At 35.1% G+C, this 14,627-nt stretch overlaps 1 protein-coding gene across 10 annotated transcripts in view; it reads right to left on the reverse strand.

Moving 5' to 3' along the window:
• RAB28 (RAB28, member RAS oncogene family) overlaps positions 1 to 14,627 on the reverse strand; it is a 267,344-nt gene that overhangs the window by 188,206 nt on the left and 64,511 nt on the right. The window lies entirely within an intron of this gene.

A 14,627-nucleotide genomic window follows, 5' to 3' on the forward strand; every position in this document is an offset into this window, starting at 1 on the left:
TAAATTTTAATGTTAATAAAAATATATAATTAAATTTTTGGTAAAAGATATGAACATTGCATATTTACATTAATTCATTTACAGCCTCAGCTTAATTTCACAAAAATGCAGTTCAGTTGCTTTCCAAATCTAAAGTATCCATTTTGAGTAATGGACAAGAATAAATTTACTTGAAAGACTGTAGGTGCTTAAAGCAAAGCACAGAACTCCCAAATCCAATACCAGTTTTATCCAGCATGGTCGTGTTTTCAAATGTGATCCTTTATTAAACAGTTTCTCTTTTTACAACACTACAGACCCTATAAGAGTGTTGATTCAATTCCGTCAAATTATAAGGCAAATATATTCACAGGATTTAAGGACAACTAGGCTCTTTGAGTCAATACAGGAAAAAAAAACTTAAACTGATTTCCTGAGGAAGGGACCCAACTGACTTGTAAAAACTTGTAAATTTGCAAATCTAGTAAGCCTACATAATAGCAGCAATTGATTATCAACTAAAAAATGCTCTTATACTACATAAAAGGCTTTATTTAAAAGTATATTGAAGGTCTTTAGCTCAAGAGATCTTTCTCTGAGAGATTTTTGATCTAGGTAGAAGATTCCTGAATCCCATTTATATTGCTTACCTTGGATAATATGGAGCTTTTTTTTTTCTGGCCACAAGTTGCTGTTCCTTAAACATCACTGAGACCTTATTTACAAGAACAGGCCGAAAAACATCCAGATACCACAGGCATCAATTTGTGGAAGACTAAAATACTAAGTTATTGGCACTGACATTCATATGCCTAGTTTATCATAATATTGAGGCTAAAATAGTTTCCTAATTCAACAAAAGTAAGAACAAATCATGTCACTAGGAAAAATCCCCAATGAAATCACTCTCCAATTAAGTAAGCATTAAGCTGTCATTTATGTATGTGCATCTGTCTTTTCTAATGCAATAGTCTCTATTATTGTTCTGTTTTTCCTTTTTCATTTTTTCCCCTCTCTCCTCCCCAATTTCCCAACTGACATACAAGCCTATCCATAGCTTTAAGGAGCTTAATATCCAAGTAAAAGCTTTTTCTTAATAAAGATAACAATAAAGAAACTAGTATAATTGCTGAACCAATCAGAGAAAATCAATTACTGATCAAACGTAGAACACCTACTAAATACCAGATATTACAGTAAGCAGTGAGAACACAAAGATGAAAAAGATACAATCCAGGTCCTCAAAAATTCATTACCAGAATTGTGAAAAAAAAAATTAAGAATTCTAAAAATTATTTTAAATAGCTGAGATTCTGACAAGTGAGACAACAGGTATAAAAGAAAAGACACTCACAGCCTTTCATTACGTTTCTATCTGTACAGTTAGTATTCAGTAAGCAAAGCAACATCTAAGACGGTTCAGTTACTTGAGCATCTCATTCTAAATGATCCAGAGATAAAAATTCTGAAGGCAAAATTACAGTAAGACCCTGATAAAATCTTTCTTTTCTTCTATTTAAAAATAGAGCCTTTAAACTTTTTATCCAGCACTTCATCTATCATACATTTGATAATGCCCTTACTGCTATAATGATTTAATTTTCTTCATATGCTTCAGTAAACCACGTCATTTTTTTCTAGGTCTTCAATTTTAGTTTTTAGTTTTTAAAATTTTAGTTGTTAAATTGGAATTAATATTTTCTCTTAAGCGATGTCATTAACATGGAATGAGGGGAGAAAAAGTCTCCCCTCAGAATCAGCTAAAAAAGCAACAAATCCCACTTGCTTGAAACTATGAAAGATGATAGAGACTGGAGAAGGATTCCACAAATGCTGACTTGAAAAAAAAGAAAAATAATCTCCAAGATCAGGCTGGAGATTTCCATCCTGGAATAGCGAGTCTGGACTCTTTTTGTCACTCAGTCTGTGAAGCTTGAGACTGGCAGGTAGGCAGCAATGCCCAGGCCCCTCGTGCCATAAATGTAGTCTACAGAGCCATTCACAACACTGAGTTAGAAGGCCATGCAGATACAGACACAGGGACCAAAGTCCACAGAGACTCAGGGTTGAACACAAGGGGCCCCCCCCAAGGGGAAAAATGAGAGCGAGACTACCGCAGAACTGTTGGCAAGAAGTGCACGAGTCAATACAGTTTCTGTTTGCTAGACCACCCAAGCACAAAACAGATCCTTCTGGATTGACCCACTTTTCTGGACTGACCCCATCTAGGTTCTTAGGCAAGATACCCTAACAGGGAAGAAACTGGAGGCAAAAAGTCTCACAGAAAAAAAAGGGGGTGTGGGGGGTGGGGACTGAATAGCAGTGAAACAAGATGGGTCCTAGAACTAAAAAATATAAGGAAAAGGGGGCACTGAATGAGGGAGAGACTTTAGATAAATCCACTGGGGAGAAAATACTGCATAAAAAGAAACAGAACAGATCAAGATTCTTGAAGAAGGAAGAAGGACACTTTCTCTTAGAGGTGAAACAATTGCAGAAAAACTATTTTTTACAACATGACTTTTCTGTAAACCTATAATTTCTCTAATTAAAATTAATAATTTTTTTAAAAAACATTACATGAAGTGAAAGAAAAGAGACACAAAGATACCACATATTTTATGATTATATTTACAAAAAATGTAAATTAAAATGCATCTATAGAGACAGAAATAAATTAGATGTTATGTAGGGCTGGGGAAGGATAAAGGGATGGAGAAGTAACTGCTGAGGGGAAAATAAAAATGTCCTAAAATTAACTGTGGTGATGAATGTATAACTCTATGAATATATTAAAAGCCATTGATTGCACATTTTGAATGGATTATAAGATATGGGAATATATCTTAATAAAACTGCTTTTTTAAATTAAAAAAAAGCAATCTTAAAAATTGTAACAGATATCCAGGACAAGCATCAGATGAAGAGGAACAGAGAAAATCTGAAGTTAAACTGGGCTACTCTAAAGGTCTAGAATAAGTTGGACCAAGCATAAAAGAAGAACCATAATACAAAGCCAATCAACAACAAAACCTTAGACAAGAGGGAGAAACTAATCTTCAGAGTTAACATTTCAAAATAATCAATAAAAAATTACAAGTCATACTAAGAAACAGTAAGATATGGCTTAGATAAGAGAACAAATTAAACAAACAAATTAAAACTTCAGAGGAGACACGAATTTGGAATAACTCATCAAAGTTCAAACAAATCCCCTAAATCAATTCAAGGAGAAGGAAAATAAGGATATAGAGTTGAAGGATATTAAGAAGACAATGTTTAAGCATAAATAAGAATTTGAAAGTTTAAAAAGAAACATAATTCCAAAACTATGGGTATGAAAGGAGATTAAAAGGAATACAACTAAAGGAATACAACATCAGATCTGAATATTTTGGCTGAAAAAAGAACAAGCAAACTAGAAGACAGAATAATCAAAATCATACTGCAAAAATGACAAAGAAAAGAACAGAAAAAATTGAGCAGTGACTCAAGAGATTTGAGTGACAGCATGTGGCATAAAAACACATGCATCATGGGTATTCCAGAAGGAGAAGAAGAGAGAATAAGAACAAAATGATTATTTAAGGAAATAATGGCCAAAAAGTCCCCAATTCTTATGAGGGACATAAATATACACATGTCCAAGAAGAACAATATACTCCAAACATAATAAACCCTAAGAGACCTAAAACAAGATGCATACTAATGACAATGTCAAATGCCAAAGATAAAGAGAAAATTCTGAAAGTAGCAAGAGAACAGAGATTCTTCATAAACAAAGGATCCTCAATAAAACTAAGTGCCAATTTCTCATCAGAAAACATGGAGGCAAGAGGATAGTGGTATGATACATTTAAGGTACCAAAAGACAAAAATTTATCAGCCAAAAATTCTTCATCTGAAAAACTCTCCTTCAAAATGAGGAAGAATTCAAAATACAGATAAACTGAAACTAAGAGAATCTGTCAATAAAGCATCTGCCCTACAGGAATTACTAGAGGGAAATCTGCAGGATGAAAGGAAAAGACAGGAAAGGGTGGCTGTGAAGAATGTGAAGAAATGATCTTCAGCAAAGGTAACTATAGGGGTAAATGCAAAACCCAATAGTACTGAATGCACAATATACAATTCTACTCTTTAATTCCTATAAGAATCAGAATACAATTGATTCTGAAATTTATATGTCCATTATCAGAAAAATGCATATTATCTGATAATGGACATATAAAATACAAATATGTAATGAGGGACAAAAAATAACATAAAGAGGGGAAAGAGAAGGATATGGGAGCAGAGAACGTGTACACTATTGAAGCTAAATTTGTATCTTTTCAAATTAGTATGTTACAGATAGAGATTGTGTAATAAAAACCCCAGGGTATCTACAAAGACAGTATTATAAAAAACACAGAAACAGAAATGAGAAAGGGATAAGAAACATCACAAAAAAATCAAAATACAGAAAAGAGAGACCAAAAAAAGCTATGACATAATAAACCCAAAGGACAAAATGGCTGAAGTACTGCCTTTACCATAATAACACAAAATGTTAATGGATTAGGGCGGGCCGCGGTGGCTCAGCGGGCAAAGTGCTTGCCTGCTATGCCGGAGGACCTCGGTTCGATTCCCGGCCCCAGCCCATGTAACAAAAACGGAGAAACAGAATACAATAAAACAAGAAAATGTTTAAAAATGTTTCCCTAAAAAAAAAAAAAAAAAAAAAAAAAAAAAAAAAAAATGTTAATGGATTAAACTCCCCAAACAAAGGATAGAAAAAGATGTTCCAGGCAAACATCAAAAAAACTCGGGTGTTCTAGTTTGCTAGCTGCTGGAATGCAATGTACCAGAGATGATTGGCTTTTAATAAAACGGGATTTATTTTGTTAGTTCTTCAGAGGAAAGGCAGCTAACTTTCAACTGAGGCTCTTTCTTATGTTTGAAGGCACAGGGCAATCTCTGCTGGCCTTCTCTCCAGGACTCTGGGTTCCAACACTTTTCCCCAGGGTAATTTCTTTCTCCATCTCCAAGGGCCCGGGCTGAGCTGTGAGTGCTGAGATGAGGAATGCTGAGCTGCTGGGCTGTGCTACTTTGAGCTATTTCATTTAAACACCAACCAATTAAATCAAACATCATTCACTGCAGTAGGCACACCTCTAGCCGACTGCAGATGTAATGAGCAACAGATGAGGTTCATGTACCATTGGCTCATGTCCACAGCAACAGAACTAGGCACCTTCACCTAGCCAAGTTGACACCTGAACTTAACTACCACACCCGGATAGCTGTACAATATCGGACAAGATAGACTTTAAGTCAAAAGTTCTAACAAGAGACAAAGAAAGACACTATAATAATAAAAGGAACAATTCACCAAGAAGAAATAATAATCATAAATATTTATGCACCTGATCACAGCACCTCAAAATACACAAGACAAACACTGGCAAAACTTGAAAGGAGATCTAGACATCTCCACAATAACAGTTGGAGATTCAATATACCACTCTCATCAATAAACAGAACATCTAGAAAGAAGATCAATAAAAAAACAGAGAACTGGAATAATGTGATAAATGAACTAGACCTAACACACATATACATAACATTGCACCCTAAACCAGCAAGATAAAAATTCTTCTCAACTGCTTTTGGATCATTCTCCATAGACAATGTTTTGGGTCACAAAACAACCCTCAATAAATTTTAAAAGACTGAAATTATACAAAGCATCTTCTCTGATCATAATGGAAATCAGTATCAGGAGGAGAACTGGAAAATCCACAAATATATGGAAGTTAAATAAAACACTCTAAAAATCAGTGGGCCAATGAAGAAATCACAAGCAAAATTAGTAAATATTTTGAGACAAATGAAAATGGGAACACAATCTATGAAAAATTATGGGATTCAGTGAAGGCAGTGCTGAGAGAAAAATTTATAGCCCCAAATGATTGCACTGAAAAAGAAGAAAGAGCTAAAGACTTAACTGCATGCCTGGAGGAACTAATAATACAATAGCAAACTGAACCCAAAGTGAGCAGAAGGAAAGAAAAAAAGATTAGGACAAAAAAAATGAGACAGAGAACTAAAGAACATTACAGAGCATTAACAAAACCAGAAGTTGGTTCTTTGAGAAGATCAATAAAATTGGCAAACTCTTAGCTAAACTAACAAAGAAAAAAAAGGAAGATGTAAATTAATAAACTCAGAAATGAGAGGGCAGACATTAGTATTTACCCTATAGATCATAAAAAGATATTATGAGCAACTGCATGCCAACAAATTAGAGAACCTAAATGAAACAGATAAATTCCTAGAAACTACCTACACTGATTCTAGAAGAAATAGAAGATGCCAACAGACCAATTATAAGTAAAGAGACTGACCGAATCAGTCATTAAAAACCTCCCAACAAAGACAAGCCCAGGACCAGATAGCTTCACAGGTGATCTATTAAGCATTCCAAGAAGTAAAACCAATCCAGCTCAAACTCTTCCCAAAAAATTGAAAAGAAAGTAACATGATCTAACTTATTCAATGAGGCAAATATCACCCAAATACCAAAACCAGATGTTGTAGTTAGGTTCATGTGTCAACTTCGAAAGATGATAGTGCCCAGTTGTTCTGTTGCTGTGGACTTACATTATCAGCATGTGAAATTCATCCATGGCTGATTACATCTGCAGCAGCTAAGAGGACTGCCATCTGCAATGAGTGAGGTTTTAATCTGATCAGCTGGAGGCTTAAAAGGTGATGTCAGAAGAGAGAAAAACAGCTCAGCACAGCTTAGTTCACAAGACCCCGTGATTTGGAGATGCAGAAAGGAAGTGCCCCAGAGGAAGATGTTTGAAACCAGAAGCTGGGAGAGAAGGCCAGCAGACATGGCCATGTGTCTTTTCACATTACAGAGGAATCCAGATGAAAACCAGCTGCCTTTCCTTGGAGAAACTGTAAATTTGTAACTAAATAAATCCTCTTTATAAAAGCCAATTCATTTCTGGTGTATTGCATCCTGGCAGCATTAACAAACTAAAACACCAGATAAAGACACTAAAAGAAAAGAAAATTGCAGGCCAATTTCTCTTATGACTACAGATGCAAAATTTCTTAACAAAATACTTGCAAATCAAATCCAATAGCACATTAAAAGAATTATACTCCAGAAAATCACAATGAAGGGAAAATAACATATAATCAACTGATCTGAAAAAGCATATATGAAAATCTAGCATTCTTTCTTGGTAAAACATGTGGAAAATTAGGAATAGAAGGAAACTTCCTCAATACAAAAGGAACATATATGAAAAACCCACAGTTGATATCATATGTAATGTTGAAAGACTAAAAGCTTATCCTGTAAGATCTGGAACAAGACAAGGATGCCCACTGTCACCAATGTTATTCAATACTGTATAGGTAGTTCTAGACAGAGCAGGTAGGAGGGTGGGATACGGTGGCTCAGGAGGCAGGGTTCTCACCTGCCATGCTAGAGACCTGGGTTTGATTCCCAGTACCTGCCCATGAAAAAAAAACAAAACAAGACAGAGCAGGTAGGCAATAAAAAGAAAGAAAAGGTATCCAAATTGGAAACAAGAAGTAAAACATTCACCATTTGTAATGGCATGATTATATTTATAGAAAATCCTAAAAAATCTACCACAAATCCACTAAAGGTAGTAAACAAATTCCGCAAAGTGATAGGGTACAAGATAAACATCCCCAAATCATTAGTGTTTCTACACACTAGTAATGAGCAATCTGAGGCAGAAATTAAGGGAAAAAAACTCCATTTACAATAGCAACTAAGAGAATTGAATATCTAGGAATAAATGTAACCAATGATATAAAGGATTTATATAAAGAAAACTACAAAACATAGCTAAAATAAATCAAAGAACACCTAAACAAATGGAAGGACATTCTATTGTCATGGATTAGAAAACTAAACATAGTTAAAATGTCAATTCTACCCAAATCGATTTACAGATTCAATTCAATCCCAGTCAAAATTCCAACAGCTTACATTGCAGAAATGGAAAAGCCAATCATCAAATGTACTTGGAAGGGAAAGGGGCCCCAAGTAGCCAAAAACATCTTGAGGAAAAAGAACAGCATTGTAGGACTCACGCTTCCTGACTTTAAAGAACATTACAAAGCTTCAGTAATCAAAACAGCATGGTACTGGCATAAAGACAGCTCTATTGATTGACACAATCAAATTGAGAGGTCAGAAATAGACCCTCACATTGTATCAAGTGATTTTTGGCAAGGCTGCCAAATTCACCCAACTGGAATATAACAGTTTCTTTAAAAAATGGTGCTGGGAGATATAGATACCCATACTCAAAAGAAGGAAAGAGGACCCCTGTCTTACCCTTTATACAAAAATTAAATCAAAATAGATCAAAGACCTAAATAAAAGAGCTAGAATCACATAAAACTCCTAGAAGAAAATGTAGGAAAGCATCTTAAAGATCTTATGGTAGGAGGTAGTTTCTTAGACCTTACACCCAAAGCACAAGCAACAAAAGAAGAAATAGATAAATGGGATTCCTTCAAAATTAAATACTTTTGACTTCAAAGAACTCTGTCAAGGAAGTAAGAAAGCAACCTATTTAATGGGATGAAATATTTGGAAATCACATAATCAATCAATGTTTAATATCCAAAATATATAAAGAAGTCTTACAATTCAACAATGAGAAACAACCCAATTAAAAAATGGGAAAGGACTCTTTTCAAAGGTGATATACAAATGGCTAAAGAGCACATGAAAAGATGCTCAACATCACTAGCTAGTAGTTAAATGTAAATCAAAACCACAGTGAGCTTGCCATGCCGGAGACTCAGGTTCAATTTCTGGTGCCTGCCCATGCAAAAAACAAACAAATAAACAAACAACAATGAGCTAAAATTTCACACCTACTAGAAACCTACAAGTGTTATTATTGTTAGCAAGGATGTTGAGAAATAGGCGCATTTATTTGCTGCTAGCAGCAATGTAGAATGGTGCAGTCACCGTGGAAGACAGTTTGGTGGTCCCTCAGAAAGCCAAGTATAGAATAGCCATATGATCTGGCAATCCCACTTCTAGGTATATACTGAGGAGAAATGAAAGCAGGGACCCATACAGACATTTTCACATATTATGTTTCACACAGATGTTCATAGCAGCACTATTTAGAATTGTTAAAAGAGGGAAGCAACCAAAGTGTCCATCAACTGACATAAAAACTGTGGTATAGACATTCAATGGGATATTGTTCAGCTGTAAGAAGGAATGAAGTCCTGATGCATAGAACAACATCAATGAACCTTGAGGACATTATGTTGAGAGAAATAAGCTGGAAACAAAAGGACAAATACTGTATGGTTTCACCAATATGAACTAATTATAATGAGAAACTCTGGGAATAAAAATCTAGAGAACAAATTACCAGGAGATAGAAAGAAGGTAGAGAATGGGGTGCTGATGCTTCATTTACACAGAATTTTTGATAAGGTTGATTATAAATGTTTGGAAATGGATAGAGGTGATGGTAGTAAAATACTGTGAATGTAGTTAACAGTGCTGAATTGTGAGCATGGTTGAAAGGGGAAGTCTAGGGTCACGTATGTAACTAGAAGAAAAGCTAGAGGATAAATCATGGGACTGTATAACATAGCAAAGTCTGTTTGGACAATGATTGTGGTTAATTGTACAAACAGAAGAAAGTTCTTACACGAACTAAAACAAATGTATATCACTATTATAGGGTGCTAAAAATAGGGAGATTTCCAGCCCATGCACCTTCCCAAAACAAATAAGCAAGTAAACAAGCAAACGAACAAAACAAAACCAAACAAAAAAAAATTCAACAAATTGTGCTGCAATAAGGGGATGCTCACATGGAAAAAGAATGAAATGTGATCCCTACCATACAGTAAAAAAAAAAAGAAAAAAATAGGGAGGTATATTGGAAATATATAACAATGCAAATTATGGACTATAATTAACAGTAATAATTGCAATTTTCTTTTAGCAATTTTAACAAATGTACAATACCAATGCTAAGTTTCAATAATGGGGGGGTGTAAGGGGTATGAGATATTTTCTTTTTGGAGCAGTGAGAATGTTCTCAAATTGATTATGCTGAGGAATGGAGAACTCTATGATTATACCAAAAGCAACTGATTTTACACTTGTCAAACACTGTATGGTTTATGAATAACTGTTTTAAAAAAGGAAAAGAATAAAGAGGAAATGTAGGGTGAGCAATGGTGGCTCAGTGGCACAGTTCTCACCTGCCATGCCAGAGACCCGGGTTTAATTCCCAGTGCCTGCCCATGCAAGAAAAAAAAAAAAGGAGGAAATCTAAAAAATAAAATAAAATAAAAAGTCTACCAAGCAAGGAAAGCCAGGAAAACCCCTCCACACAGGGGGAAACAGCAAGTACACAGGTCCAAAGCCAGGAATATACTTAGTAAATTCAGAGAAAAGCCAGAAGGTCAGAATGGCTAAATGAGTTAGCAAGAGAGGGAAACAGTAGAAAACAAAGTTGGAGGGTAAACCAGGGACCAAATCACCCCTGACTTTGTAAGGCACAGCAGCAAAGGTGGAAAGTCACTGGAGTGTGTGTGTGTGGGGGGGGGGGGGGGGGGGGGGGCAGCGATTTGGGCATTAAAAAAAAAAAAGATGCAATCTGATTTACATTTCAAAACTCTCATTCCAGCTACTTTGTTAAGAATAAACTATTGATAACCAAACAACAAGCAAAGAAAGAAGCCACTGAGGATGACACCATAACACTCTAAGAAAGAGAAGAGTGTAGTTTGGACTGGGATTTTAGACACGGAGATGGTTAAAAGTAGACAGATTCTTCATACATAAAGAGTGAAAAGGATATGGATTTTACCCTGGATTTAAAAGTGAGAGACAGTGTGTTATAAGTTTTGTTCTAGCCACATTTTAGCTGCATGGGTAGAAGTGCTTATCAGGTAAATATTTGCTTTTAAAAATAATTGGTTTTAGCGTGCATGGGTGGTTCAGTGGTAGAATGCTCACCTTCCATGTGGGAGACCTGAGTTCAACTCCCAGACCATGCACTCAAAAAAAAAGTAAATTGCATTGGTGTTTTGCCAACCATGAACAATAACTGAAGAGAAACAGTATTATGGAGTGAATCATGATAAAGTCCTAACACCCAATCTTGTGGATGTGAACTAATTTATAAACAGGATCTTTGAAGATGTCATTAGTTAAGATGAGATCAAACTTAATCTAGGATTACTGGAGTCCTTATAAGCAGATGAAATCTGGACACAGGAGAGAGATGGCCCCATGACGAAGGCTGTGACTGAGTTATGCATTGCCTGCAAGCCACCACCAGAATGCTATAGACATCAAAAAGCAGAAAAGAGGTTGAGTAGAGGAATTTTACTGATGTCTTATTTGTAAGATTCTGAAGGCCTAGTGGGAGGTTCTTGAAAGGTAAAAAAAAAAAATACAGAAAATAGGGCCTGAAAAGAGGGAAAACCGAGCTTTGTAACTTAAGAATTTGCAAGATAAGAATATTAATGTCCTGAGCCTTCTTGTGTAGCTAACAGACAGGAATAAAAAAATAAATAAAACCATGAAAATGACAGAAAGATATGATTGCATTAGATAAAACAATAAAGTCCTAATTTTGTTTACTGTCAAAACCAATTATGCAAAAAAATCACAACTTACCCATATTGTTTTCTAGCTTGGAAATTAAAATGGAAAGGAGAAAAAATTATCAAAATGTTACCTACTGCTGCTATGTACTTAATATCACAGAGTACATGAAGTCTTAAGAGAAGCCAGTTGCTATTGTAAAGTTTCCTAGATTGTAAACTCTTACCGCAATCGCACGTATTCTGCAATGGTAACCGTAAATTCTAAATTCTGAGATGCTGAAATCTTTGTGTATAACCTGGTTATTCCCAGGAACTTCAGGTATCTGTGTGACACCTGAGACTCAGAGCTAGTGTTCTGCAGCTATGAAAGTTAGCATTACCACACATAGTAACTGTTAAAAACAATGAAAACATGATCAGACTTCAATTAGACATATGAATGAATCTGATCTGGGTAGGATTAAGGTAAAACAGACTAAAGGAAAAAGGTTGATTATTGATTGTATATTAAAACTTGAAATTCTGTGTGAGACCAAAGGAAGAGATGTTTATTTAGTGCACAAAATGTATATTTTTGGTAGCACACTATCTAATTTAACTTGTATGGTCAGCTTATTCAAACACCATAACTAAATGGAACTTTGAACAGGGAGTGAGACATGTTGGTTTGTTTGTACAGGTTGGTGTGAAACCCCAATACATCCCAGAGTAATCTGGGCAGAAGACTAAAAAGTATATGCAAAGTCCCCTGGAGGGACTGGGGAAAAAGGTGGAAATATTAAACTTCCCAACGTGGGGAAAGACCTGATATTCTCACAATCATGGGGGATTGCCAATTTGATGGGCCAGACCCTCAATCTTGGGGCTTGTCCTTATGAAATTTATTCCTCCAAAGGAGAAGCTAAGCCTACTTATGATTATGCCTAAGAGTCATCCCAGAGGACATCTTTTGTTGCTCAGATGTGGTCTCTTTCTTTAATCCAATTCGGCAGGTAAACTCACTGCCCTTCCCTCCTAAATGGTATATGACTCCCAAGGGTACACATCTCTCCGGCAACACAGGACCTGACTCTCAGTGATGAGCCTGGCCTTGCATCACTGGATGGAGAAAGTCTTCTTGACTAAAAGGGGAAATGTGTTTAATCTTACACATATTTATACTCTATGACAAAGTAACACAACTTAGAAGATTAATCTTGAGGAAAATGGCAGGGATATAGTATAGGAATTATAAATTAAGGTCTTCACCACGGAGTTATTTATAGTACAAATGTATTGGAAGCAATCTAAATATTCCTCAATTCAACTACAATTAAATTACAATCATTTAATACAATGCCCCCCAGCCACTAAAAATCATGGACTTGAAGACTACTAATTAAAAAACACACAATATATGGTGTTAAATTTACAATATGCCATACTAAAATGTTTATACATGCATAGGTAATTAACACAGCTACACTTTTCACCCGTATTGTTTCACACATTCCAGCCACCCTACCAACAAGAAAAAGTCCACCCAAGCAAAAACTGTAAATGCAAAAAGAAAAACTCCTGAGTGACATATATTAGAAAATCTTCAACTCTCCCCTGTTGTAATCAAAGCATTTCCACTTACTATATAGTATAAGAACTGTTTCTAGATTCAAAAACTATTCAAAAGAAAATTACAAATGATATAAAAAAATGTTGCTCTTCTCCAGATTTCATGAATATGACTTTTTTTCAATTCAGCCACATTACATACCTAAATAGTTAACATTATCTATATAATCACATAAAATATAGAAGATGGTAGGTTTTATGTTTAAACACATTTATACTTAAACTCATGCATCTGATTATTCTTGCTCCTGAGATGTCATTAAAGCCATACATATTAATCAGCCTAAAGATAATTCACATTAATTGTGCAGTTGTGAAAATCACAGGATACAAAAGAAACCAGAATTCATGTATTTCTTTGAGGCAAAACAATACCTTAAAATAAGTTTATTAAATAAAAACCAACACCTATTATGTGTTAAGTACTGTGCAAAGCACAGGCAATAAATCAGAGAACAAAGTAGACATTATTCTTACCCTCACATTAGTGAGCAAGAAATAATAAAAAAAAAAAATTACAACAACTATTATAATCTGAAATGGGGGGTGGTGATGTAATAGACAGTAACAGACTGGAAGAGAGGGACAGGAACCAGAGTAACAGTGCTGGCAATTTTATATAGGGTAGCCTCGGAAGACCTCTTTAATGTGAGAATTAAAAATGAGACTAAGCCAATCGCTGGGTCAACCAGGGTAAAAACCCAGATGAAAAAGACTGAGCTCATGTAAGGAAACAGAGAAGCAAAATGAGCAAATGTAGGGCAGCGTGATACAAGATGAAGCTATTACTCTAATATAACAATGGGCAACCACTGTATGGCTGTAACGAACAGCACAACAAGATCTTTGCATTTTGAAAGTATCTCTGCTAATATAAAGTGAAAGGGCATAGGAGGGCAAGGAGCAGTTGAGGAACTATTGAAACAACCAAAAATCTGTTTCAAAAATTTACAAAATAATTTGGGGCCTCATAACAACTTTGGCAGATATGTAAAGCATCATTCTAATTTTACTCAAAAAAAAAAAAAAATGAGGTTCAGGGTAACCTGAAGAACTAAGCCACCTGATGCCAAATCCAGTTAGTAACTCACAACGATGAGCATAAGCTTAGAGAAAGATCACTTAACAGCCTAACTTTAATTTATAATTTCAGTTACAACAATAAAGATATACAAAATTTAAATTCTATTCTAAGAAAGTGAACTACTACATAAATGGTTATTACTTGTTATTACTTTAAAAGTATTAATTAATAACAATACATTAGCATTATAAAATATAAGATACTGTCTTAGCACTTGATTATATTAAGTCCATACAAAGTCTGTGCAGCTGTGCATACAAATTATGAAATTACATGATGTTTAAAATGATATATCATGATTAGCCCAAAGATG

The sequence above is a fragment of the Tamandua tetradactyla genome, chromosome 19 (assembly GCF_023851605.1).
Source record: "Tamandua tetradactyla isolate mTamTet1 chromosome 19, mTamTet1.pri, whole genome shotgun sequence".
Taxonomy (NCBI): domain Eukaryota; kingdom Metazoa; phylum Chordata; class Mammalia; order Pilosa; family Myrmecophagidae; genus Tamandua; species Tamandua tetradactyla.